The 24,639-nt window shown below is 43.8% G+C and overlaps 2 non-coding genes across 2 annotated transcripts; both read right to left on the bottom strand.

Moving 5' to 3' along the window:
• Window positions 1–1,425: 1,425 nt before the first annotated feature.
• Window positions 1,426–1,582, bottom strand: LOC121993290. Its single transcript, XR_006115156.1, has one exon. It is a non-coding gene; the product is annotated as a U4 spliceosomal RNA (small nuclear RNA).
• A 22,538-nt stretch (window positions 1,583–24,120) lies between these two features.
• LOC121993289 lies at window positions 24,121–24,276 on the bottom strand. The gene has a single exon (XR_006115155.1). It is a non-coding gene; the product is annotated as a U4 spliceosomal RNA (small nuclear RNA).
• Window positions 24,277–24,639: the final 363 nt, after the last annotated feature.

Below are 24,639 nucleotides of genomic sequence, written 5' to 3'. Positions count from 1 at the left end.
ATCTGCATCTAGTCATTTAAAGCTTATAGCTGAGTAAAGGGCAACCTCTCTTGGAGTCATGATCTCATCTTTCACAGGAAATACAACCTATGTGATTGCTAGTGTAGGATCTTTTACTTGTATCATAACGTGAAGGTAATATCTATGGCTTCTTTCTATGCCTTTCTGGTTCTTGCAGTTTCAATCGTGACTGGAAAAAAATAGAAGCATTTGTTGGCTCAAAGACAGTTATCCAAGTAATTTAGATGACAATTTTGTGGGAGTAATGTAGTTAAATGTGTTGATCAATTATTAGATCTAAAAAAATGTATATGCTACTAGTAAATTAATGTTAAGCTTGAAAATGTTACAATGCAGCATAGATAGCTTGAATACATTGTTGAGTGTGGATGTATTAAGTTCTATGTTGGGCCAAAAATGAGAACAAGAATCAGCACTTTAAAAAAATTGACATTATCTTCTACGAAATTAATGCTCACTTCTACGAAATTAACATTATCTTCTATACTATGTACTCCTTCTGTGAAACCAAATGAACCGAGATGTTTCATGTCTATTATGTACTTTTGAATCAAATCAAAAACTAAAGGAACAAGAAGCAGAACAGTACAGGTTTGAATGAAACACATTCGTGGAAAGAACTGATATGAAGCACGTTCAAGAGGAAGGAGGGAAGAGTCACTCGCAGGAAGGAAGAGACAAGGCGTTCGGTGTAGCGTTGGGGGAGTCTCGCCGGAGGAGGGAGGGAGGGCGCAGGAATGAGGGAGGAAGAATCGCGGAATCGAGTGCCTCGGGAGGAAGAAAGGTCGGTGGAGTCACGCCGGAGGAAGGAGGCCGCAGGAATAAGCGAGGAAAAATCGCGTGCGTCGGGAGAAAGAAGAAGGTTGGGCAGATTTAGGGTTTAAAACGGATATTAGCGGTGAAATTTACAATTTCGTCGCAAACATTTATCATTTGCGGCGAAAAAACCAATTTTCGTCGCTAAGTTTTTAGCGACGATTTAATTCGCCGCTAGAATCGTCGTAAACTTTTTTAAAAAAAAAAAACAATTGGCGACGAACGGTACTTACTTTCGTTGCAAACATTTTAGCGGCGAATTAATTCGCCGCTAGTTTCGTCGCAAAAATATATTTTTTAAAAAATGAAAAAAAGTTTGCGTCGATACTATATTTAGTCGCAAATATCGTTATTTAACTACGATATTATATTTCGTCGCTATTTTCTTAAATTTTTGTAGTGGTAGTAAACTAATGAAATTTTTTTGACATCATCATGGCAGGCTTTTAGCTCTATGGAGGGGCATTTTGGATAGTTTATTAGGATTTATTCCCAAAAATATAACCAAATGAACATTAATTAATTAACATACAAAAAAAAACTACATATTCAAAGAATTAATTAAAAATTTAAAAACTAGAGTTATAGGGTTTTCGCCTTTTTTAGATGAAGCCCTTCCAGAAATTCTCAATGGCGCTGGGCCGAACCCAGGCCAAAGAGGGGGTTTGGAAATAGTTTTCAACCAGCAATTGTCGCGCCTCGGTTATAACCTCACTAGCTGCGACATTGCCCCAAGCGCAAAGATAAGTTATACAATTAAAATACTTTCCATTTTATACTACTATGGCATTATTGCCTACGTCGAAATTCTAGATGTGGGACTATCTTTGAGTGTATTTGGATTTCTAATCTCTGTTTCGCATTAGAGAGAAGAGTGATGTAATCCCAAACAGAGCCGTTGGGATGGAAGAAGCATCTCCCCAAATGGTGGAACAGTGTTTTCTTCAAGAAGAGTACAGCGAGCTCTCTTTCTTACTCCGGGATGAGGAGTGACATTGATGTGAAGTATTGATTCGATCTCATCAACAATTCGAACCCACAGAGCAACCATTGTGCCTCCTCGCAGTAGAAGACCTTGTTGAAGTGGAGGGGATGGAGATAGAAAGATGACGCGCTGTAAGGAGAGAGAAATGTTGGTGACCCTATCATTGTTGAGCCATGTCTTTGAGCAAATCACCATAACTTTTAACGGTCTCGAAGGTCTAGTCGTACTTGCGTATTTTATAGGAAGATAAGGAAAAGTAGAGTTATGGTGAATTAAGGTATGTATATGATACTAAATTTACTATAGATTATGCACCTTAAAACTTTCATATTGACATAGTTGTCAAATATCATTTCTTCTTGAAACTTTTGCATAACCAAGTCAATAGGCAAAGGAGTGTGATTAAAGACTCTATAATTTTCTCCTCAAATTTGCATCATTTATCGGATCAGACAATAGCAAGCTAAGTCAGTCGACAAAATACTTAGGGTACGTTTGGTTGGGGATTATTCTAGATAATCTTGGTTATCAACAAAAATCCTGTTTGATTTAGATAATTGATAATTCCTGAGTAATATTTCATGTCCGACACGTTAACAAAAGGAGAATGCAAGTAGGAATCAAAAAACTGAGGTTTTTCTTAATTCCGGGGTTAACGAATTTTTTTACCCAGAATACCCTCATATAAGAGAAAAATATGACAAAAAAGGAAAACATAAAGAAAAATAGAAAAAATTTAAAAAAAAATTTAAAAAAAAAACATTAAAAAACCCATAAAATAATAACAACAACAATAACCAAGCCTTTTCCCACTAGATGGGGTCAGCTATATGAATCCTTTTACGCCATTGAGCTCTATTTCCTATTATATCATCATTTATATTTAAATAAATTTTATCTTGTTTTTTTTTTTCTTGCTAACCAAGTCTTTTTTTGGTCTTCCTCTTCCTCATTTGATATGCATGTTTATCATAGTTTCACATCGCCTAACTGGAGCATTTATTGGTCGTCTAAGTACATATCCGTACCATCTTAAATGTGTCTCTGGGAGTCTATTCTCAATATATGCAACTCCGACTTTCTCTCTAATGTTCTCATTCCTTATTTTGTCCATCTTCGTATGTCCACACATCCACCTTAAATCTTTGTAACTCTCATCTTATGCTCATGTGTTCGAGTCATAGCCCAACATTCAGCTCCATATAACATAACAGGTCTAATAGTGGTTTTATAGAACTTACCTTTAAGTTTAAGAGGTACTTTACGGTCACATAAAACACCCGACGCTCCCCTCCATTTCACTCATCCTGCTTGTATTCTATGTAAGAAATCTCTCTCAATCCCTCCATCATTTTGTAAAAATGATCCTAAATATTTAAATCTCTCGGTTTCGGGCACCTCGTCCTCTCCTATATTAACAATTGTTTCATTACTTCTAATATTGCTAAACTTAACTTCTATATATTCTGTCTTTAATCTACTAAGCTTAAAACTTTTCTCTTCTAGTGTTTCCCTCCAAGATACTGCCATGCTCCATGTACTGCCATGCTTTCTAAGCCTCACATCTAATACCTCATTAAACGTCAGGCCTTCACAGAGAGGGAGAGAGATGGATTTCAAGTTGAGCAAGTTCTTCACATGATCGGTGAGAAATGGGAAAGTGGGAAATGTGAAAACATAGCCCATGTTTCCCACTACTCATAATGGAAAAGATCATTATGCTCCTGAGTTATTTCTCTATATAAAGGGGAGCGTCCAAGGATCATTCAAGAAAAATAATGAAGAAGAAAACGAAGGCGACGAGAGCTAGAGAAGGGCATCTGAGGCGATGGGATTTGATTCGTAGAATCGTGGAGGGCTTTCCGATTCTGTGATCGTTCTTTCGACAGCGAATTTCGCCATTGCCGATTATATATCTGCGAGAGATCGTTGTAAATTTTTACTGCTTTAATTTGTCGTCTTTCATGCATTTAGAATAATCAATATTGGTATCGAGCCCAAGTTAATTCTAAATGCATGATAAATCCCTAAACCCTTACCTCTTCGTTGAATCAAAATTATGATTTGGTTCTATTCATTTTTGCTGGGTGAAATCATGACTGAGTCGTGATCAACGATTATTATCGCTACCCTGAACGGAGTTTATCTCCGTCTAATTTTGCCATAGCCGAGTAAGAGATCGTGATTGTATCGCGATCTGCCACAATCCCCAATGACCGACGCCGTAAAACCTCGAGGGAACACTTACGGAGTTAGTCTCCGATCATGACCAACAAAGTGCTCATGACCACTTCTCGTTGCAACCCACGTTCGTCCCGAGAAAGGTGGAGAGCACAACGTACATGGCGTGCACAACATCCACGGTGTGCGCGGCATGCGTGCAGGAGATCATGGTTAAGAAAGTGGTGTCAGCGGTAAAAAAAAACGTGGAAGCAGAAATTGTAAATTAGGGTTCACGACAGAAAATGTTTTTTTTTTATTTTAATGCATGCGGTAAAGAATGACATGGAATGCTTGCTTAAAAACGTTTCATGTTTTTTCTAATTAAATTCGATGCATGCAATGCTAATTTTATTTTGCCAATGTTTATGTAGCATTAATATATTTGCATTTGTCTACATGCATTTAATATTAATGTTAATGTTTCATTAATTTTATTTGCATGTGTTAATTAATTGAAAATTGAGTTCAATTAATTCATCATTTATGATAATAATTTAAAGCAATTTTGATCCATTTAGATCCTGTTCAGATTTAAATCAGTAGTTAGTTTAATCGAACCAATTTGATCTAAATCAGAATCAATTTGGGTTAATTAATTGGATTTGGACCAAATATGATCAAATGATCAGATGGGTCAAATTTGATCAAATGATTAGATTTATTCTAATCAATCAGACTTAAATCAATGAATATTAGTTTAATCAAATGGACCTGAGTTTGATCAATAATTTTAAAATTGATAGAAATGGACTTAGATCAAACAGTAACAAAACATAGGTACAAAAATCCATGTCCAATTAGATTAGTTCTAATTAAGGACATTGGACTAAGTTTAGGATCTAGATTCCTATTCAACCGATCCGATGGGCCAGTCGACTTAGATTCCTGAAAATCGAGAAGATTTATTTTTCTTGATTTATTATGTTGGTACTATGCCTGTATAAATTGAAATAAACCAGTTTTGTACTGGTTAGTCAGTTTTGTACTGACTTATTTAATTTTAATTTTTCAGATGGCTAGTCGTGATTTACGACAACATGAGCTTCGGGAGGAGATTAAGGAGCTTAATTTTGACTCGGTTCTAGGACTCGGATGGTTTATTGGTCGGCTCGATCGGTTGTTCTAGAAACTCGAGCGAGAAGAGTTTCCAGTCCAAGACACACACAGAAGATGGGTTCTAGTCTATTCACTGCCGAAAAATCTCAAACAGATAGCATTCCAACTATGGGATGATTATGATGGGAACATCTCGTATTCAGAGATGTGCAAACAATTACTTCATTTTTATTGGGGACCTGAAGATCCAAAGGAGGATCTAGATGAATCTGAAGAGGATTCAGAAGATCCTGAAGAATCAGAACAGGATCTGGAAGAGTGTGTGGAGGATCCAATAGAGAATCTTGAAGCTGTCCTGCCTGAGATTACCCCAAATGAGTTCAGGCTGAAAGGGATAATATTGACCACTACACTAGTGTTTGTCCTAGTGGGGGTGGTAGTAGCCTATCTAGTTCACTAGAGTTCTGTTATTATTATTGTCGTTATGTATGAACAATATTTATTCTATTTTCATTCATGTAGTTAGTTATATGTTAACATTATGCAGCATAATTTTATGTTAATGATATGTTCATTTATTTATGTTGTTTACTTGACATGATGCATGATTAGTTCATGATATATTAAATGATTAGTTCATTTAATTAAAAATGATCAATTCATTTGTTGGGAGGATGTATGTAATAGAATTGATTAATATTAATTTGATTGGTCATACGAATGATGAGTGAAAATATAGTTGTCACTTGATTTTGTAAACCAACTCAAAGTAATATTGAGTCAATCATAAATTGAATGCATATGATTTACATTGAATACTAAATAATGTGTTTATTTATGATAGATTACGGCAATTAAAAACATAATAGCTGAACTCAACAAAGGGAAAAACTTAATGAGGATAACTATAAGATTTGGCACCTCAGGATACAGTATGCACTTGAGGAACAAGAAGTTCTAGAGACTGTAAATCATGTTATGGAAGAACCTGTATATGGTCCTACTGCACAACACAGACGAGATCTTGATGCCTATAAGGTATGGAAGAAAAAAGACTCCACTACAAAGGGCATATTGATTAGTTCAATGGTAGACAGCCTAGCTTTTGAGTATGAGTTATATCTTATGGCTCATGCAGTCTGGACAGTCCTTAAAGAAAAATACAGTGGAATAAGTCTAAGCAAGCTTTGACAGCTGACAATCAAGTTTGACAGCTACAAAAAGCATCCGAATGTATCAATGGTTCAACACCTCAAGGAGATGTCGAACATGATTCGGGAGCTTAAAATTGTTGGCCATGAGTTGACTGATGAACAACAGGTTCAAGCAGTTATTCGTTCACTTCCAGATTTTTGGGTAGCCCTTAAAGAAAAATACAATGGAATAAGTCTGAGCAAGCTTTGACAGCTGACAATCAAGTTTGACAGATACAAAAAGCGTCCGAATATATCAATGGTTCAACACCTCAGGGAGATGTCGAACATGATTCGGGAGCTTAAAACTGCTGGTCATGAGTTGACTGATGAACAACGGATTCAAGCAGTTATTCGTTCACTTCCAGATTCTTGGGAGACCATGAAGCAGACCCTAACTCACAGTGAGTGTATCAAAACTTTCATTGACGTCTCACGCCATGTAGAATTGGAGACGGAGAGAGTTGAATCCGCAATGATTTCTAGACAAGTCTATGTGACTATAGGTTATGTTGGATCATCTGGATCTAAGAAAAAGAAGTGGTTCAAGAAAGGGAAGGGAAAGAAGAGCGAAGTTGCTGCTGTGGGACAGGGCCCAATCAAGAAGATAGTAAAGAAGACTAGAAAGAAACCTAAAAACAAGTTGACTTGTTTTAATTGTGGCAAGAAGGGTCACTTCGCTCAGGAGTGCATTGAACCGAAAAAAGTAAATCCAAGTGTGTTTTATTTTCAAGAGCATTTTGTTGCTAGTTCAGTGTTGTTAGTTGATTCTTATCCTTTGTGGATTATAAATTCGGGAGCAACCAACCATGTAGCTCAGGAACGAGTTACATTTGTTGAGTATCATCGGGTACCAGCTGGCAACAAGTGGATCTATGTGGGAAATAATGCAAGAGTTGAAGTCAAAGGAGTCGGCACTTGCAAACTCAACCTCCGTGATGTCCTGTATGCTCCTGAAATTCGACGGAATCTTGTTTCCATTACATGTTTTCTTGATTTAGGGTATTGTATTAATTTTTACAGTTGATGTGTTGAACTTAAGATTGACTCAGTGTCAATTAGACATGATTTTTTAACAAATGGTTTTATGGTTCTTGATATAGAACCAGATGTCAATATGCTATTGATGGTTGTTTTTCAAACATTGTTCTAACTAGTGATGTAGATATAACTGATGAGGTTTGGCATGCTAGATTAGGACACATAGGATAAGAACGCATGAATCGGTTGGCTAGAGAGGGTCTATTGGGCACTCGAGCTAAGATTCTATTGTCTATATGTGAGTATTGTCTTGCTGGAAAAGCAACTAGGAAACCATTTGGTAAGGCTATTAGATCTGAATCAACATTGCAGTTAATTCATTTGGATATTTGTGGTCCAATGAATGTGAAAGCTAGAAATGAAGCTTCCTATTTCATTACATTTATTGATGATTTCTCTAGGTTTGGTCATGTGTATTTGATTTCTCACAAATCTGAAGCATTAGATTGCTTCATTCGTTATATGAATGAAGTTGAGAATCAAACGAAACGTAAAGTTAAAACTTTACGCACTGACCATGGAGGGGAGTATTTGTCTGATATGTTCAAGATAATATATTGATCCTGTCCGAAAGCTGAATCAATGGACGCTGGGCACGTGGCGCTCTCCGGGTCGCTGACGTAGATCGTCGACTGATCGTACGAACCTCCGACGAACTTGCACAGAAGTCAGGCCGGGAAGGGGTTCCCGGCAGCAACCCTCCGACGCTCAAGTCAGGCAAGCTAACAGTGAAGAAGTGGCTGCAAAAATTGTAGAACGCGTATCTCCGGCGAAGTATAAGGCTCCTTATATAGAGCGGTGAAAGAGCTCATGCACACTTACCGAGGCAAATACGTGTCCTTAGCCCATACCTCGGTATGTGTTTGTCAGAAAGCTTACCTGACACCATACTGCTACAGTCCAGGCACGTCTTCGATGGGACAGCAGAACACCTTGTCGCCAGATTTGGAGTATGGCCTAGTCATAAGACTTGACAGCTGTCATAAGATGTTCCTTGTCCTTCTCTCCTTACTCTATGCCGGGGCGTCTGGTCGGCCGGCACTCATCTCTCGTCCAACCGGCCGGCACTCATCTCCCGTCCGGCCAGCCGGCACTCATCTCACGTCCGGTCGGCACTCACATCACGTCCGGCCCTCCATATGCATCGGTATGCTGGGGAGATCCTCGGTAAGGTGCTATGTGGGGACTGCTAGCAGTATGTTACCTTATGTCTACGGCCGAACATGACTTCCGCTCGGCCCTTCGTTACTGTTCAATCGAGCGTCGGAACCCCGACTCCTGTCGGGGCGCCTTTTGCCTTCGGTTATTCACCGGTCGGCCGGCCGGGAGGTCGGCCCATCCTTCTCCGGTCGGCCGACCGGTCCGCCCTTCTCCGGTCGGCTACCTGGCCCTTTGACTTCCATGTGGCGTTGATCCCTCAAAATGGGGGTCCCCTGTTCTAATCGCCGGATCACTTGCCTCCCCCTCAAGTCTAGTCGAAGGAGGCGAAGTCCGACTGACTGGACTACCGATCTGACTGAGTAACGGCCGCTACATTAGTCCGCTCGGCCAGGCTTAGGGATGCTCATTCGTTCGGCGGTGTCTTGTCCGTGCCTTGGATTCCCTTGGAATCCATGCCGAATCCTCTCCCCTACAACTAATCACGTGCGCTGCGCGCGGTAAGAGGCGCTCATTAAATGTGGCCCGTGTCCTGCTAACACGTGGCGATCTCGCTTCTGTCAATGTATGGTGGTGGCGTTACGTCCGATGGGACAGCCGTCGTTTAAAATGAGCGGTTGGATGATCGCCTCGTTCTTCACGACCTGAATCGGACGGCTGAGGCCGTTCGAGGCTAACGCTATAAATCTCGCGACCTCTTCTCTCCGCCGCATTCTTGCTTCGTCGACCTTCGACTTCCCGCTGTTCTTTCTGCTCCGGCGACCTCGTGTCTCAGCTCCCCGACGACCCCGAGGCCCCTTTCGATCATCCCTTTTGCTCGTAAGCCTTCCTTCTCCTCGTTCCCTCCCTCTTATTTTTTTTGTTAGCTGTCCCCTTCAGTTTGCCACCTTTTCTTTCTTGTTCGAACCCTTCTTTTTGTCTCGAATTCTTTACTGTGTTTCGACCATAACTAGCACTTCTCAGCCAACCACCGGCGCTCCTGGTCTTTGGTACACGACCATGGAGAGCCGGTTTGACGAGGAGGACGCGCTGCGCCTCGCTCGGACCTATGAAATCCCTGCCGACCACCACATAGTATTAGCCACTCCCGCCGACCGGCCTCATGAACCGCCACCCGGCACTGTCCTCTTTTTTCGAGATCAATTTTTAGTCGGGCTACGCTTTCCTCCACATAAGTTTTTCTTACAAGTGTGCAATTATTTTCGCATCCCGCTCGGCCAACTAGTTCCGAACACCATTAGGTTGCTGAGCGGGGTGGTAGTCCTCTTTAAATTAAACAACATCCAATTAGACCCCAAAGTGTTCCACTACTTCTACTACCCTAAGCAAGCCGAGTGGGGTACTTTTGTTTTCCAATCTAGGATAGGTTTCGTCCTTTTTGATAATATGCCGAGCTCCAACAAATACTGGAAGGAGCATTTTTTCTATATGCGCTTTCCCGAGCCATCGGCCTTCCAAATCAAGTGGCAGACGGCGATGCCAGCGCAACCGGAGCTCGGCAAGTTTAGGGGTGATCCGGCCTACCTTCATGCAGCCGACCGGCTGGTCGGCCAGCGCTACCACATCAACAAGCTGCTCCTTCCGGGAGTGATGTATATATTCGGCTTGTCTTCTATTCCCGCCGATCTGCCTTGCAGCATGAGTAAGCTCCCCTATCATCCTCTTTCTTTTGTTCTAACTGATTTATTCTTTGTTTCTGCAGCCAAAGTTATGTGGCGCGCAAAGGCTACCGAGCGGCTGAAACTATGAGCCGCTAAGATCGAGGCGGCCAAGAATAGGGAGATCGCCGAGCGGAGCTTGGACTCAACTGGTCCGGCCAGCGGAGAGGGTGAGGGAACTCAGAGTGTCCCCGAAGCCTTAGATTCTTCTGCCTCTCCCGGCGAGGCTGCGGGCGATATAGAGCCTTCTACTCAAGTCGGGGTAGAGGGTCGTTCGGCTGACGAAGCCCCCCTAGCAACTCGGAAGCGCAGACGGCCAGAACCAGCCTCTTAACCAACTCCATCTGATGAACCGCAGTCCGAGCGGGGCGATGAAGCTCCAGTGCTGTCCGGGACAGTCTCTATAGAGAGTACCCCCACGCCGCGTGGCTCTCCAAGGGCTACCTCTGAGGTGCCGCCCGCCAGTCCTCCGCGAACCATGCGTCGCCTTAGGCGATTGGGCGACCTTCCTTCCCCAAGTGGTGAGCCGTCCGGTAAAGCAGCTGCGCCCCAGGGTGATCCGAGCGGCCCGAGATTGATAAAAACTGTCCTGCGCCTTCCGTCGGAGGAATATATGGCGGCTGCTAATCGGCCAGTGGTCCCCGAGCAGCAGATCACCCTCACGGGTCGTCTTGCCAAAGCCTGGGAGGATGCTCGGCTCCGAATTGCAATGATGACTCCCGGTCAGCTAGGCGACAACAATCTACAACAGGCGACCGGGGTATGTTCTTTGTCATGTTAGTTATTTGGATTTAGTTTCTAACTTGCTCCTATCCGTTTGCAGAATTGGGTGGAGCAGATTGCAATCAGCAATCGCCTAGCCGAACTGGAGGACGAGCTGAAAAAGCTCAAAGCCGCGGGAGATAGCAGACAGTCAACGGCCGCTCTGGAGAAGGCAAAAAAGCTGCTGGAAGCCTAACGGGGTAAGTCTTCCGGCTTGTCGAGCGAAGTGGCTCGACTCGAGGCTTTGGTCAAGCAGCGGGACAAAGAGATAAAGACCGCGACCACCCGGAAGCGCCAAGCCATCGACGACATGGATATGATGAAGGTAGAGAACCGGGGGCTAGTGCAGCGAGTGAAGGAATTAGACGCCTTGCTCAAGACTGAACGGGAGGGCCGCTCGGCCGACCAGGTTAAAGCGAAAGGGGCTTTGCAGGATCTCCAGGCGGCCCTTGACGCTTCCGGAGCCACTCTTAAAGAATATCAAGATGGGGAGCCCGGTCGGTTGGCGGAAGCGCGCAAAGCATTCGTCCACTCGGACGAATTTGGCAAAAGTTCAGCGACAAACTGTCCTTAACTTTCAAAGAGGCGATCAAAGTGGCAGTTGAATATCTGAAGAGCAAGGGCCACATACCAACCGAGCTGGCGATTCCCCCCGAAGATCTGGCGGCCATGATGGGCTCCATCCCCGACTCTCTCTTTAACTTTGATGATAGTGAATGAGGGGTTTATGTAATTTCTCTAAGTGTGCAATCTTTTGTATGCTTGCCGTTCGGGGCGAATATTATAAATTTTGTCTGTCCGCCGCTCGGCTTAAGTGGATTGTCTCCTTTTGTTATTTGTTTGTTCGACCAGCATCCCATCTTTACTTTCATCTCGGTCACAGTTTTCTCGCGTCCCAAGTACATTTTATAAAGGAGCCGCTCGGACCCACGCTTTCTTTATTCTAGCCTTATCGGCGGGCCCGATCAGAGGTCGGCCTTTACAACCGAGCAGGACCTTACAGAAAGTTATCCGTCCGGAGGATTTATAGATTCATGTTGCTCGCCTTTTAACGTCGAATTTTACCATCAACGCCTGACGACCTTCCGCTCGGAGGGTTTATAGACGCCGGCTCGTCTCTCGATTTTTAACGTCGGAGCTCGACGGTCTTCCGCTCGGAGAGTTTATAGACGCCGACGCGTCTCTCGATTTTTAACGTCGGAGCTCGACGGTCTTCCGCTCGGAGGGTTTATAGACGCCGGCTCGTCTCTCGATTTTTAACGTCGGAGCTCGACGGTCTTCCGCTCGGAGGGTTTATAGACGCCGGCTCGTCTCTCGATTTTTAACGTCGGAGCTCGACGGTCTTCCACTCGGAGGGTTTATAAATGCCGGCTCATCTCTCGATTTTTAACGTCGGAGCTCGACGGTCTTCCACTCGGAGGGTTTATAGACGCCGGCTCATCTCTCGATTTATAACGTCGGAGCTCGACGGTCTTCCGCTCGGAGGGTTTATAGACGCCGGCTCGGCTCTCGATTTTTAACGTCGGAGCTCGACGGTCTTCCTTCGGAGGTTTATAGACGCCGGCTCGTCTCGATTTTTAACGCGTCGGAGCTCGACGGTCTTCCGCTCGGAGAGTTTATAGACGCCGGCTCGTCTCTCGATTTTTAACGTCGGAGCTTGACGGTCTTCCGCTCGGAGGGTTTATAGACGCCGGCTCGTCTCTCGATTTTTAACGTCGGAGCTCGACGGCCTTCCGCTCGGAGAGTTTATAGACACCGGCTCGTCTCTCGATTTTTAACGTCAGAGCTCGACGGTCTTCCGCTCGGAGGTTTTATAGACGTCGGCTCGTTTCTCGATTTTTAATGTCGGAGCTCGACGACCTTCCGCTCGGAGGGTTTATAGATGCCGGCTCGTCGCTCGATTTTTAACGTCGGAGCTCGACGGTCTTCCGCTCGGAGGGTTTATAGACGCCGGCTCGTCTCTCGATTTTTAACGTCGGAGCTCGACGGCCTTAAAGGCTAACTTTGACACAGCCGCTCGGCGAACACATTAGCCATCCTTTAAATCATTTTTGCTTCCTGCATTACAAGGACATGGGCGACTAGAATATACACAAAAATGAGTTACATCAGTGCACCTTTCACCCAGCTCGATAAGGCTGGAGATGATCCGCGCTCCAAGGTCGGTCTAGCTGGCGCCCATCTTCATCCTCCAAATAATAAGCGCCCGAGCGGAGCTTTTCGATAACCTTGAAGGGGCCCGCCCAAGGAGCTTCAAGCTTGCCAACGTCGCCGACCGGCTTGACTTTCTTCCAGACAAGGTCGCCGACCTGGAATGATCTGGGTATTACGCGCCGGTTGTAGTTTTGCTTCATCCGTTGACGGTACGCCGTCAGCCAGACGGACGCCTTGGCTCGCTCCTCATCAACCAAATCCAGCTCTATGTTCCTCCACTCGGCGTTTCCCTCATCATAATTCTGGATCCGGACGGACTCGATGCCGACTTCGACAGGAATCACCGCTTCGCCGCCGTATACCAGATGGAAAGGCATGACGCCCGTTCCTTCCTTTGGAGTCGTTCGGATGGCCCATAGGATGCCCGACACTTCATCCACCCAACTTCCTCCCAAATGGTCGAGCCGAGCACGCAGAATGCCAAGAATTTCCCGATTGGCTACTTCAGCTTGACCATTGCTTTGGGGGTATGCCACGGACGTGAAGTGTTGCTCAATGCCATAACTTTTGTACCAATCTTCGAGCAACTTTCCAGTGAATTGTCGTCCGTTGTCGGAAACAAGTCGGCGAGGGATGCCGAACCGACAGATAATGTGCTGTCAGATAAACTTCTTGACCATCTGTTCGGTAATCTTGGCTAGCGGCTCTGCCTCCACCCATTTGGAAAAGTAATCAACTGCCACAAGTAAAAATTTCCGCTGCCCGGTCGCCATAGGAAACGGACCTACGATATCCATTCCCCACTGGTCGAACGGACAGGACACAGTAGCTGCTCTCATTTCTTCCGCCGGTCGGTGTGAGAAGTTATGATACCTTTGGCAAGAAAGGCACGTCGACACGGTCCGAGCGGCGTCTGCTTGTAAGGTTGGCCAGAAGTATCCGGCCAGCAGGATCTTCTTAGCCAGCGATCGTCCGCCCGGATGCCCTCCGCATGATCCTTGATGTACTTCTTGGAGGATGTACGCCGAGTCTTCCGAGCTCACGCATTTCAACAGCGGGCGAGAGAAGGCCTTCTTGTATAATTGATCTCAAATGAGTGTGAACCAGCCGGCTCTTCTCCTTAACAACTGGGCTTCATTCTGATCGGACGGTGTGGCACCTGAGCGTAAAAACTCCATGATGGGTGTCCTCCAGTCGCTCGGAAACGTGAGGCCCTCCATCCGGTCGACGTGCGCCACCAAAGATACTTGTTCAATTGGCTGCTGGATGGCGACCGGCGTTATTGAGCTCGCGAGTTTGGCTAACTCATCGGCCGCTTGATTCTCTGCTCGGGGTATCTTTTGGATAATAACCTCTCTGAAGTCGGCTTTGAGTTTTTCAAAGGCTTCGGCATAGAGTTTGAGCCGAGCGTTGTTAATCTCAAAAGTACCTGAGAGCTGCTGGGCGGCCAACTGAGAGTCTGAATGCAGCATCACCCGTCCAGCCCCTACATGCCGGGCGGCCTGTAAGCCGGCGATAAGGGCTTCATGCTTTGCCTCATTATTCGTAGCTCTATAATCAAGCCGGACGGATAGATACATCTTCTCTTCTTGGGGAGACAGCAATAATATACCAAAGCGAAAGCCAGTTTCTCGAGCCCAGTGTAGCGAGATTCAGCGTCTTTTAAAATATGACTCAGAAAATATACAAGCTCTTCTCCGCTCGCCCTTACTAGTGCCGAGCCGATGGCTTGCTCAGTTGAAGATAAGTAGATACAAAGTGGCTCACCCGCAGCTGGCTTGGCTAATACCGGAAGAGAATTCAAATATGTCTGCAGATCTTTGAACGCCCGATCGCATTCTTCGTCCCAGTGAAACTTGGTGGCTTTACGCAAGATTTTGAAGAATGGTAAGCTCCAGTCGGCGGTTTTGGAGATGAACCTGGACAGAGCAGTTATCCGACCGGTCAAGCGCTGCACCTCCCTCAGATTTCTTGGAGGCGGCATATCTTGTAGAGCTTTCACCTGCTGGGATTTGCTTCGATACCGCGCTCGGTCACTATGTAACCCAAGAAACGTCCTCCTTTTGCTCCGAACAGGCACTTCTGAGGGTTTAGCTTGACTCCATATTTTCGTAGCGTTCGGAAAGTTTCCTCCATGTCTTCGAAGAGATCGGCCGCTCGGACGGACTTGATGAGAATGTCGTCCACGTATACTTCCAGATTTCGCCCGATCTGCTCTTTGAATACTTTGTTCATCAAGCGCTGATAAGTGGCTCCCGCGTTTTTTAGTCCGAACGGCATTACATTATAGCAGTAGGTGCCTGTAACAAAGCTGACTTTTTCTTGATCTTCTGGGGCGAGCGGCACTTGATGATATCCTTGGTAAGCGTCGAGCATACATATCAACTCGCAGCTAGCTGTGGAGTCCACCAATTGATCGATCCGAGGTAGAGGATAAAAGTCTTTCGGGCAAGCTTTGTTGAGATCCCGAAAATCTATGCATACTCTTCACTTGTTGCCCGGCTTGGAGACCAATACTACGTTTGCTAGCCAGCTCAGGAACTGAACCTCGCGTATATGGTCGGCCTCCAGAAGCTTCTCAACCTCCGCCCGGATGTTGGTGTTCTGTTCAGCGCTGAAATCCCTTTTTCTCTGCTTCACCGGCCGAGCGTCCGGTCGGACATGTAGCTCGTGCTGTGCTATGCTCGGCGAAATTCCGGGCAGCTCGTGCTTCAACCAGACGAAGACATCGCAGTTTCTCTGGAGGCATTTGATCACTTCCTGTTTCCGGCTTTCCTCCAGATCGGCCGCAACGAACGTTGTGGCCTCCGATCGGGTCGGGTGAATCTGCACTTCCTCTTTTTCTTCATAAACTAAAGTGGGAGGCTTTTCAGTTATAGCGTTCACCTCGATCCGTGGCGACTTCCGAGCGGAATTTGCTTCTGATCGGACCATCTCGACGTAGCATCGCCGAGCTGCTAGTTGATCTCCCCGTACTTCTCCCACTTTGTCCTCAACGGGGAACTTGATCTTCTGGTGGAAGGTGGAGACGACCGCTCGGAACTCGCTGAGCGCCGGTCGTCCCAAAATGACGTTGTATGACGAGGGAGAGTCGACCACCACGAAGTTTGCTGTCCGCGTCCTCCTAAGCGGCTCTTCTCCCAGCGAGATAGCCAGTCGGATCTATTCGACCGGCAGGACTTCATTGACCGTAAACCCATAGAGGGGGGTTGTCATGGGCAGGAGCTCGGCTCGATCAATTTGTAGTTGATCGAACGCCTTTTTGAATATAATGTTGACCGAGCTTCCGTGTCAATAAAAACGCGGTGAATAATATAATTAGCTATTACCGCTTTGATGAGCAGAGCGTCGTCATGGGGCACTTCAACTCCTTCCAAGTCCCCGGGCCCGAAACTGATTTCGGGTCCGCTCGCCCGCTCTTGGCTGCAGCCGACTGGACGCTCGCCTTCCTTGCTCGGTTGGAGTCTCCTCCGGTCGGCCCACCAGCTATGATGTTGATCTCGCCCCGGGAAGTGTTGTTTCTATTCTCTTCCTCCCGGGTGGACGGTCTGGGTTGTTCCCTAGACATTCGGGGATTGTCTTCACGTCTCTGTGTATGCTGCCGCTCAGGAGTTTGCCTTTGCCGCCTATCGGGTATTGTCCGCTCGGCTTCACGGGGCCTCTGTCGCCTGTCAGACGATGGTGATCTGCGGCCGCCACTCCGAGGAAAGGGATGAGCAATCAAGGGAAGACTCCAACAATCTCGGGTGTTATGCGTGTCCGTGCAATGGAATGAGCAGAACATGGGAGTTCATTTCTTCTTTGTCCTGGGCCGCTCGGCTGCTACTTCTTGGACATGAGGTCTTGGATGAGAACGAATTGCTTCGGCCCGTGGTCCTCTGGGCGGCTGATTAGCAGTATGCGGCTTCCGCTCGGCATGGGGAGTCCGTTTAGTGGGAGTTTCTTTTCTTCGGGCTGCTTGGGCTTCTTCCACGTTAATGTATTCGTTGGCTCGGTATAGCATATGATCGTAGTCCCGGGGTGGCTTCCGGATGAGCAAGCGGAAGAAATCCCCGTCCACGAGGCCTTGTGTAAACGCATTCATCATTGTCTCTAAGGTGGCCGTTGGAATGTCCATAGCCACCTGGTTGAACCGCTGGATATAGGCTCGGAGCGATTCCCTGGGCTCTTGTTTGATGGCGAATAGGCTAACACTCGTCTTCTGGTAGCACCGACTGCTGGTGAACTGGTGGAGGAAGGTCGTATGGAAGTCTTTGAAGCTTGTGATAGATCCGTCTGGCAACCTCTGAAACCACCGTTGAGCCGATCCAGAGAGGGTGGTCAGAAAAACTCGACACTTCACCCCATCTGTATATTGGTGAAGGGTAGCCGTATTGTCAAATTTACCCAAGTGATCGTCCGGGTCGGTGGTTCCATTGTATTCACCGATCGCCGGGGGCACATAGTGGTTTGGCAGAGGTTTCTTCAAGATGGCCTCTGAGAACTGACGATTGACCCACTCGGGCGAAGCGTCCGCTCGGGGGGCTTTACCTTTTCTGTTATCCCGCATTGGTACTTCATCTGACGAAGAGCCTCTATCGCGATTAGCTGCTGCGGCTTCAGGAGGAGTGCGGAAGAGAGCTCGATGGAAGAGAACTGTGGCCTGTGGTACTTCCACTCGACCACCTGATGCTGATGTGGCTTGCTGCTCAGGCCGCTTGGCTGGTGCCTTCTGTTTTTGTTCCACAAGCTTAGTGGCCCTTAACTCGATCAGAGCGTCGAGTTCCTCCGTGGAAAGCGTCACCGTGTGCTGTCGTCCAGCCTCGTCCATTGCTTCCGTTCGGATGCAGGAGCGTTCCCACAGACGACGCCAAATTGATCCTGTCCGAAAGCTGAATCAACGGATGCTCTCCGGGTCGCTGACGTAGATCGTCGACTGATCGTACGAACCTCCGACGAACCTGCACAGAAGTCAGGCCGGGAAGGGGTTCCCGGCGGCAACCCTCCGACGCTCAAGTCAGGCAAGGTAACAGTGAAGAAGTGGCTGCAAAAATTGTAGAACGTGTACCTCCGGCGAAGTATAAGGCTCCTTATATAGAGCGGTGAAAGAGCTCATGCACACCTACCGAGGCAAATACGTGTCCTTAGCCCATACCTCGGTATGTGTTTGTCAGAAAGCTTACCTGACACCATACTGCTACAGTCCAGGCACGTCTTCAATGGGACAACAGTACACCTTGCCGCCAGATTTGGAGTAGGCCTAGTCATAGGACTTGACAGCTGTCATAAGATGTTCCTTGTCCTTCTCTCCTTACTCTATGCCGGGGCGTCCGGCCAGCCGACACTCATCTCCCGTCCGGCCGGCCAGCACTCATCTCACGTCCGGCCGACCGGCACTCACATCACGTCCGACCCTCCATATGCATCGGTATGCTGGGGAGATCCTCGGTAAGGTGCTATGTGGGGACTACTAGCAGTATGTTACCTTATGTCTACGGTCGAGCATGACTTCCTCTCGGCCCTTCATTACTGTTCAATCGAGCGTCGGAACCCCGACTCCTGTCGGGGCACCTTTTGCCTTCGGTTATTCACCGGACGGCCGCCCGGGAGGTCGGCCCATCTTTCTCCGGTCGGCCGACCGGTCCGCCCTTCTCCGGTCGGCCACCTGGCCCTTTGACTTCCACATGATGTTGACCCCTCAAAATGGGGGTCCCCTGTTCTAACCGTCGGATCATATATAATTATAGAGGGATTATTAGACAGCTGACAATCCCTGGAACTCCATAGCAAAATGGGGTAGCTGAAAGAAGAAATAGGACTTTTCTTGAAATGGTTAGGTCTATGATGGCGCAAGCTAATTTGTCAATCTCCTATTGGGGAGATGTATTATTAACTGCAGCCTATATACTTAACAAAGTGCCTTCAAAGTTAGTTCCATCTACCTCATATGAATGTTGGACAGGCAGAAAACTAGATTTGGGTAATCTGAGACCCTGTGGGTCAGCTGCTTATATTCATGATAGTTCTCACAAGTATGAAAAACTAGGGTCTAGTGGTAAGAAATGTATCTTTATAAGATATCATGAGACATCCAAAGGTTATGTTTTTATAGGTGAGCAACTAGATGGAACCATCTCCGAAATAGATTCGAGAGATACGACTTTTCTCGAAACAGAGTTCCCAATCAAAGGTGATGTTGATAAAAATGTTCCTCTATTTGAGAAGGATAAGATATTATCAACAAGAGAAGTGTCAAAAGGAACACCTGAGTCTAGTCAACTAAGTGGGAATGATATGTCGAGTCATGAGTTGACTTCTCAACAGCTCAACTTACGGAGAAGTGTTCGTAAGATCAAACCTAAGAAGAGGTTTGATATTGAGAATGAGGCATTGATTACACTTCCAATTGACGACGACGAACCTCAATCCATTGAGGAAGCATTGGGATGTCGAGTTAAAGAAAAATAGAAAGCTATAATGGTTGAAGAGATGAAGTCCATGATTCAAAATCATGTTTGGGACTTAGTCGATCTTCCTCCGGCCAAAGGGCTATTGGGAATAAGTGGATTCTCAAGATAAAGAGGAAAGCAAATGGATCAATTAACAGATACAAAGCTCGTTTAGTTGCAAAAGGATATACCCAAATGGAGGGTGTTGACTTTAAAGAGACATTTTCTCCCGTAGTGAAATTTGTGTCAATACGAGTTATTTTGGCCTTTGTGGCACATTATGACTTCGAATTACATCAAATGGATATAAAAACTTCTTTCCTTAACGGTGATCATGACAAAGAAATCTATATGGTTCAACTAGAAGGTTTCATTGCTAAAGACCAAGAGCAGAAAGTATGTAAACTTAGAAAATCTATATATGGGCTAAAACAAGCGTCAAGACAATGGAACATAAGATTTAACGAAGTCGTTTTATCTTATGGTTTCGAGATGATCAATGAGGATCATTGTATTTTCCTAAAAAGGGAAAAAGGAAAGTATGTCATTTTATCATTATATGTTGATGATATACTGATAGCTGGAAATGACATAGGATATGTGAATTAAGTCAAGAAGTGGTTGTCATCACAATTTGATACAATAGATATGGGAGAAGCTGAATACATCTTAGGAGTAAAGATCATAACAGATCGTCCTAAAAGACTTTTGGGTCTGTCACAAGAGTCTTATATAAATAAGATGTTACATCATTTCAGCATGTCTAATTGCAACATAGAACACACACCTATTGTGAAAGGTACTGTGTTAAGCAAGAGCATGTGTCCTAAAACTCCAGAGGAAATAGCTGAGATGAATAAAAGTCATATGTCAATGCTATTGGTAGTTTGATGTACACTATGTTGTGTACACGTCCCGATATCAGCTATGTTGTGGGCTTGGTCAGTCGCTTCTAGTCAAACCCAGGACTAAGACACTGGAAGGCGGTAAAAAGGATATTCAGATATCTAAAGGCGACAACAGATTATTGTCTCTATTTTCAAGGATCATATATGAGTCTGAAAGGTTATTCAGATGCAGATTGGGCTGGAGACCTGGATGATAGAAAATCCACATCAGGCTATGTATTCTTGCTGAATGGTGGTGTCATCTCTTGGAACAGCAAGAAACTAGCTTGTATAGCTTTGTCGACTATGGAAGCTAAATATGTGGCATGTTCAGCGGCTGTGCAAGAAGCAGTCTGGTTGAGAAGATTTCTGAAGCATCTGAAAATTGCTGAGGATAGTGGGAGTCCAGTAACTGTCTATTGTGATAGTCAAGCGGCAATAGCTTTTTCTAAGGATCTCAAATATCATAGCAAAGGCAAGTATATAGAAATTAAATATAATTTTGTGATTGATATTGTGGCTAAAAGAAAAGTAATTCTTGAATATGTCCCTACACGTGCTATGTTTGTAGATCCTTTTACTAAGCTAATGACTAAAGAGTCATTTAAAGAACATGTAAAGTCTTTGGGACTTCGTAGAATGTAACAATATTGAAATAACAATCAGACTTTATGTTATGATTGTGTCATTTGCCATAATTTATTCAGTGTATATATTGTATTTGTTACATTCATATAATATCTCGGTGAGCATGTTGGCAAGTGGATATTGGTCCACTCACATGGACAATCATACCTGTTTGTTAAGTACAAATAGGGGTAAGACCATTACTTATGAAATAGCTTATGTAGCTGAAATTAGAGACACATCCATGAGTTGAGGTCGGCTTGATAATTGTGTCAAGATGAGATTATTTATGTGTTAATAATGATCGAAGTAAATGAACCCACCATTTACTGAACCTGTTGAAGGCGAGATTATAATTCATATGTTGAATTCAGGATTAGACATTAGATATGTCTAGATCAAAATCTATACGATGTTAAAATTGAGAAAAAAACATGCGCTCTTTTTAGTAAAGAGAATAACATCGTAATATATGATTCATACCATATATGCTATTGCGACAATAAAGGTAGTAGGAGAATGGATCCCTGTTTCTCTACTATGTGAGACCTTTGAGATTGTAAGTTAATCTCAATTTTTTGTCTTATTGACTATTTAGCTGTTTACTTGAAATTTTAGTCAGTGTCTGCTACTTTAGTGTGTATCCTATGGCTATGGATAATTCGGTCTATGGAGCATAACTAGGAAAGCGACTAATTAAAATAAATAGATTCTAGCTAAAAAAGAATATTAAATATATTTACATCTTTTGATGTTATTCACTGGTCGGCCCATTTTTGTTATGTATAGAAATGAATGTGAATATTGGATATGGAACATGCTCTTGACATAATGGTCATTATAAGGGATTAGAGATGTTCATATTGATGTAAATGAAAATTATTTAATCTGGGTAAATAGCAAGACATGGATATCTCCAAGATAATGGGTGTGTGCCATTTGAAGATTGGATGGATCCTGGATAAAGGTTATGTGCCACCAGGAAAGAAGCTATGTGCCATGAAGAGTGAGTCTCTAATTTATTTGAGCAGCTAAGTAAAGTGTAACAACTTTCTTAGCATTGATCGCTCAAAGAGTGGCTAAGTAAAGGTGTAATAATCTTCTTAGCAACTATCACTCAGTGTGCTTGCTGTCGCACGAATCATTTTCTCTAAGTATGGATTGGAGGGTGAAAGGCGGAGCTCAATACAACAACTCTGAATTGACGATCTGCTCTCCTGCGCTCCTGCGACGTTGCGACGCTACTCCAACAAAGCTCCGTTCTTTTCTTATTGCTTTATATTTGTCGGTATTTTATTTCTAACTTTTCTATACTTAATTCTTGTAATCAATTATTCGAATTGCTAATGGATTGCCCAACGAAAGCACTCGACGAGTGTGGGCCTTGGAGTAGGAGTCGACACAAGCTCCGAACCAAGTAAAAAGAACCTATGTTACTCTTGTTCCTTTTTATTTTACTTTTCCACTACGTTTACTTTGTTCGAAAGTTTTATCGATATTCTACCTCTTAATTCCATATCTTAACGGTTAATACCTAACTAGTATAATTCATTTTAATCAAATAAATCAATTTAAATATATAAAGATGATTATATAACTAATGCCATTTTTTTATATGAATTTAGGGAATCAGAAGAAAAGGTTGACACCTTTAATTTGCCGCTTTATGGACCTTTTCTTGAAGATGTGAAATCAATGATCCATCACGAAGGGTTGTTCAATTTGGATCGAGTAGAGATCTTTGAATCAAGTTGGGATCCATTTGATGATTCGCAAGATCATTCTTTTAATTTTGCTCTACCAAACTACACAAAAAGTACAAAAAATGTGGCGGATTGTATTCGTGCAGTATTAGAACCGTTGATTGTGCATCAGTTCAAGGATGTCATACTTGATGATTTATTCACACGATACACACATAATGTTTCTAAGCACCTTATCAAGGAGAAAGCCAACCACACCATTTTAGTCTTTGCCTTGAAAAATGTATTTGACAAGGAAAATTTAGGGTGTGTTTGGTTTGCGCATTTTATATTTTCATTTTTTGGAAAATGCATATTTTCTAGAAAATAGAAAATGACTTTTAGACATTCTCAATTTTTTCAGAAAATACTATCTAATTTTTTAGAAAACATACATAGAAAATGCAAACCAAACACCATTTTTTAAAAACGTATATTTTTCAAAAAATAAAAATGGAAAACGCACGAATCAAACGCACCCTTAGTATTCTTATTCTCAAGTCAGTTTTCATGTGAATTTTAGTTAATATTTATATTTTTATGAAAATTTTAATTTGATTTCAAATTGTATATAAAACAATTTTAGTTTGATTTTGATTTAAATGTTTCAAATTGAAATTTTAAGATTAGTTTCTAAAGGTTACCTTCACAAAAAGACCTAAAAGGTCTTTTTATCCAGTTGAATGAAATAAAGGGCCGTTGGATCAAACTAAATAGAAATCTGAGTCATTGATCTACTAGTGATCCAATAACTATGAAGGAGGCCTTCAACTTCTTATATGAAGAGGTCTTTCACAAAGAAGTTCTCTTGGAGACTCCCTTCAAAAAGTTCTAATGCAAATTCATTTGGATCTAGGAGCTAGACCATCATACAGAATTTTAGGTCGCTTCTTTCGTGGTTTAGGTCCAAAAGTTTAAAGCTGATGGTTCAGAATAAATGAATTGATCGAACATCCTAGAAAGTTTTGGGCTATCCTACACATGAAGCCATCATAGAACAAAGCCGAGATACAATGAGTGAATGAAAGAGTTGCCACTCCCCTATGATTTGTAACTCCTCTAAATATTACATTATCTTGACATGAGTAATTATAAATTCCACTTTGACATCTCATATAATACTTTAGCTCTGTGGTCTTCCATTAGTAGTAGACTAATGAAATTTTCACTATTCTTTTTTTTTTCTAGTATTCTTTTGACATCATCATGGCAGGCTTTAGCTCTTTGGAAGGATATTGGAAGGGTATTTTGGATAACTTATTTAGGATTTATTCACAAGAAATTAACTAAATGAACATTTATTAATTAACATACAAAAAAATCTACATACTCAAAGAATTAATTAAAAATATTAAAACTAGAGTTATAGGGTTTTCCCCTTTTTTAGAGGGAGCCCTTCCAAAAATTCTCAATGGCATGAGTTAAACCCAAGCCAAAGAGGGGGTTTGGAAATAGTTTTCAACCAGCAATTGTCGCGCCTCGGTTATAACCTCACTAGCTGCGACATTGCCCCAAGCGCAAAGATGAGTTATACAATTAAAATAATTTCCATTTTATACTACTATGGCATTATTGCCTACGTCGAAATTCTAGATGTGGGACTATCTTTGAGTGTATTTGGATTTCTAATCTCTGCTTCGCATTAGAGAGAAGAGTGATGTAATCCCAAACAGAGCCGTTGGGATGGAAGAAGCATCTCCCCAAATGGTGGAACACTGTTGTTTTCTTCAAGAAGAGTAGAGCCAGCTCTCTTTCTTACTCCGGGATGAGAAGTGACATTGATGTGAAGTATTGGACATGTGGGTCATCCGAGTTGGTATGTGGCGGATGTTGTCACAATGAGATCGCAGGGTCAATCTTCGGGGCAACTGGGAAATAAATCTCCTAT

This window comes from Zingiber officinale, chromosome 6B (assembly GCF_018446385.1).
Source record: "Zingiber officinale cultivar Zhangliang chromosome 6B, Zo_v1.1, whole genome shotgun sequence".
NCBI lineage: Eukaryota > Viridiplantae > Streptophyta > Magnoliopsida > Zingiberales > Zingiberaceae > Zingiber > Zingiber officinale.
Note: the sequence above shows the minus strand (reverse complement) of the source record. Positions and strands in the feature narration are given on the sequence as shown.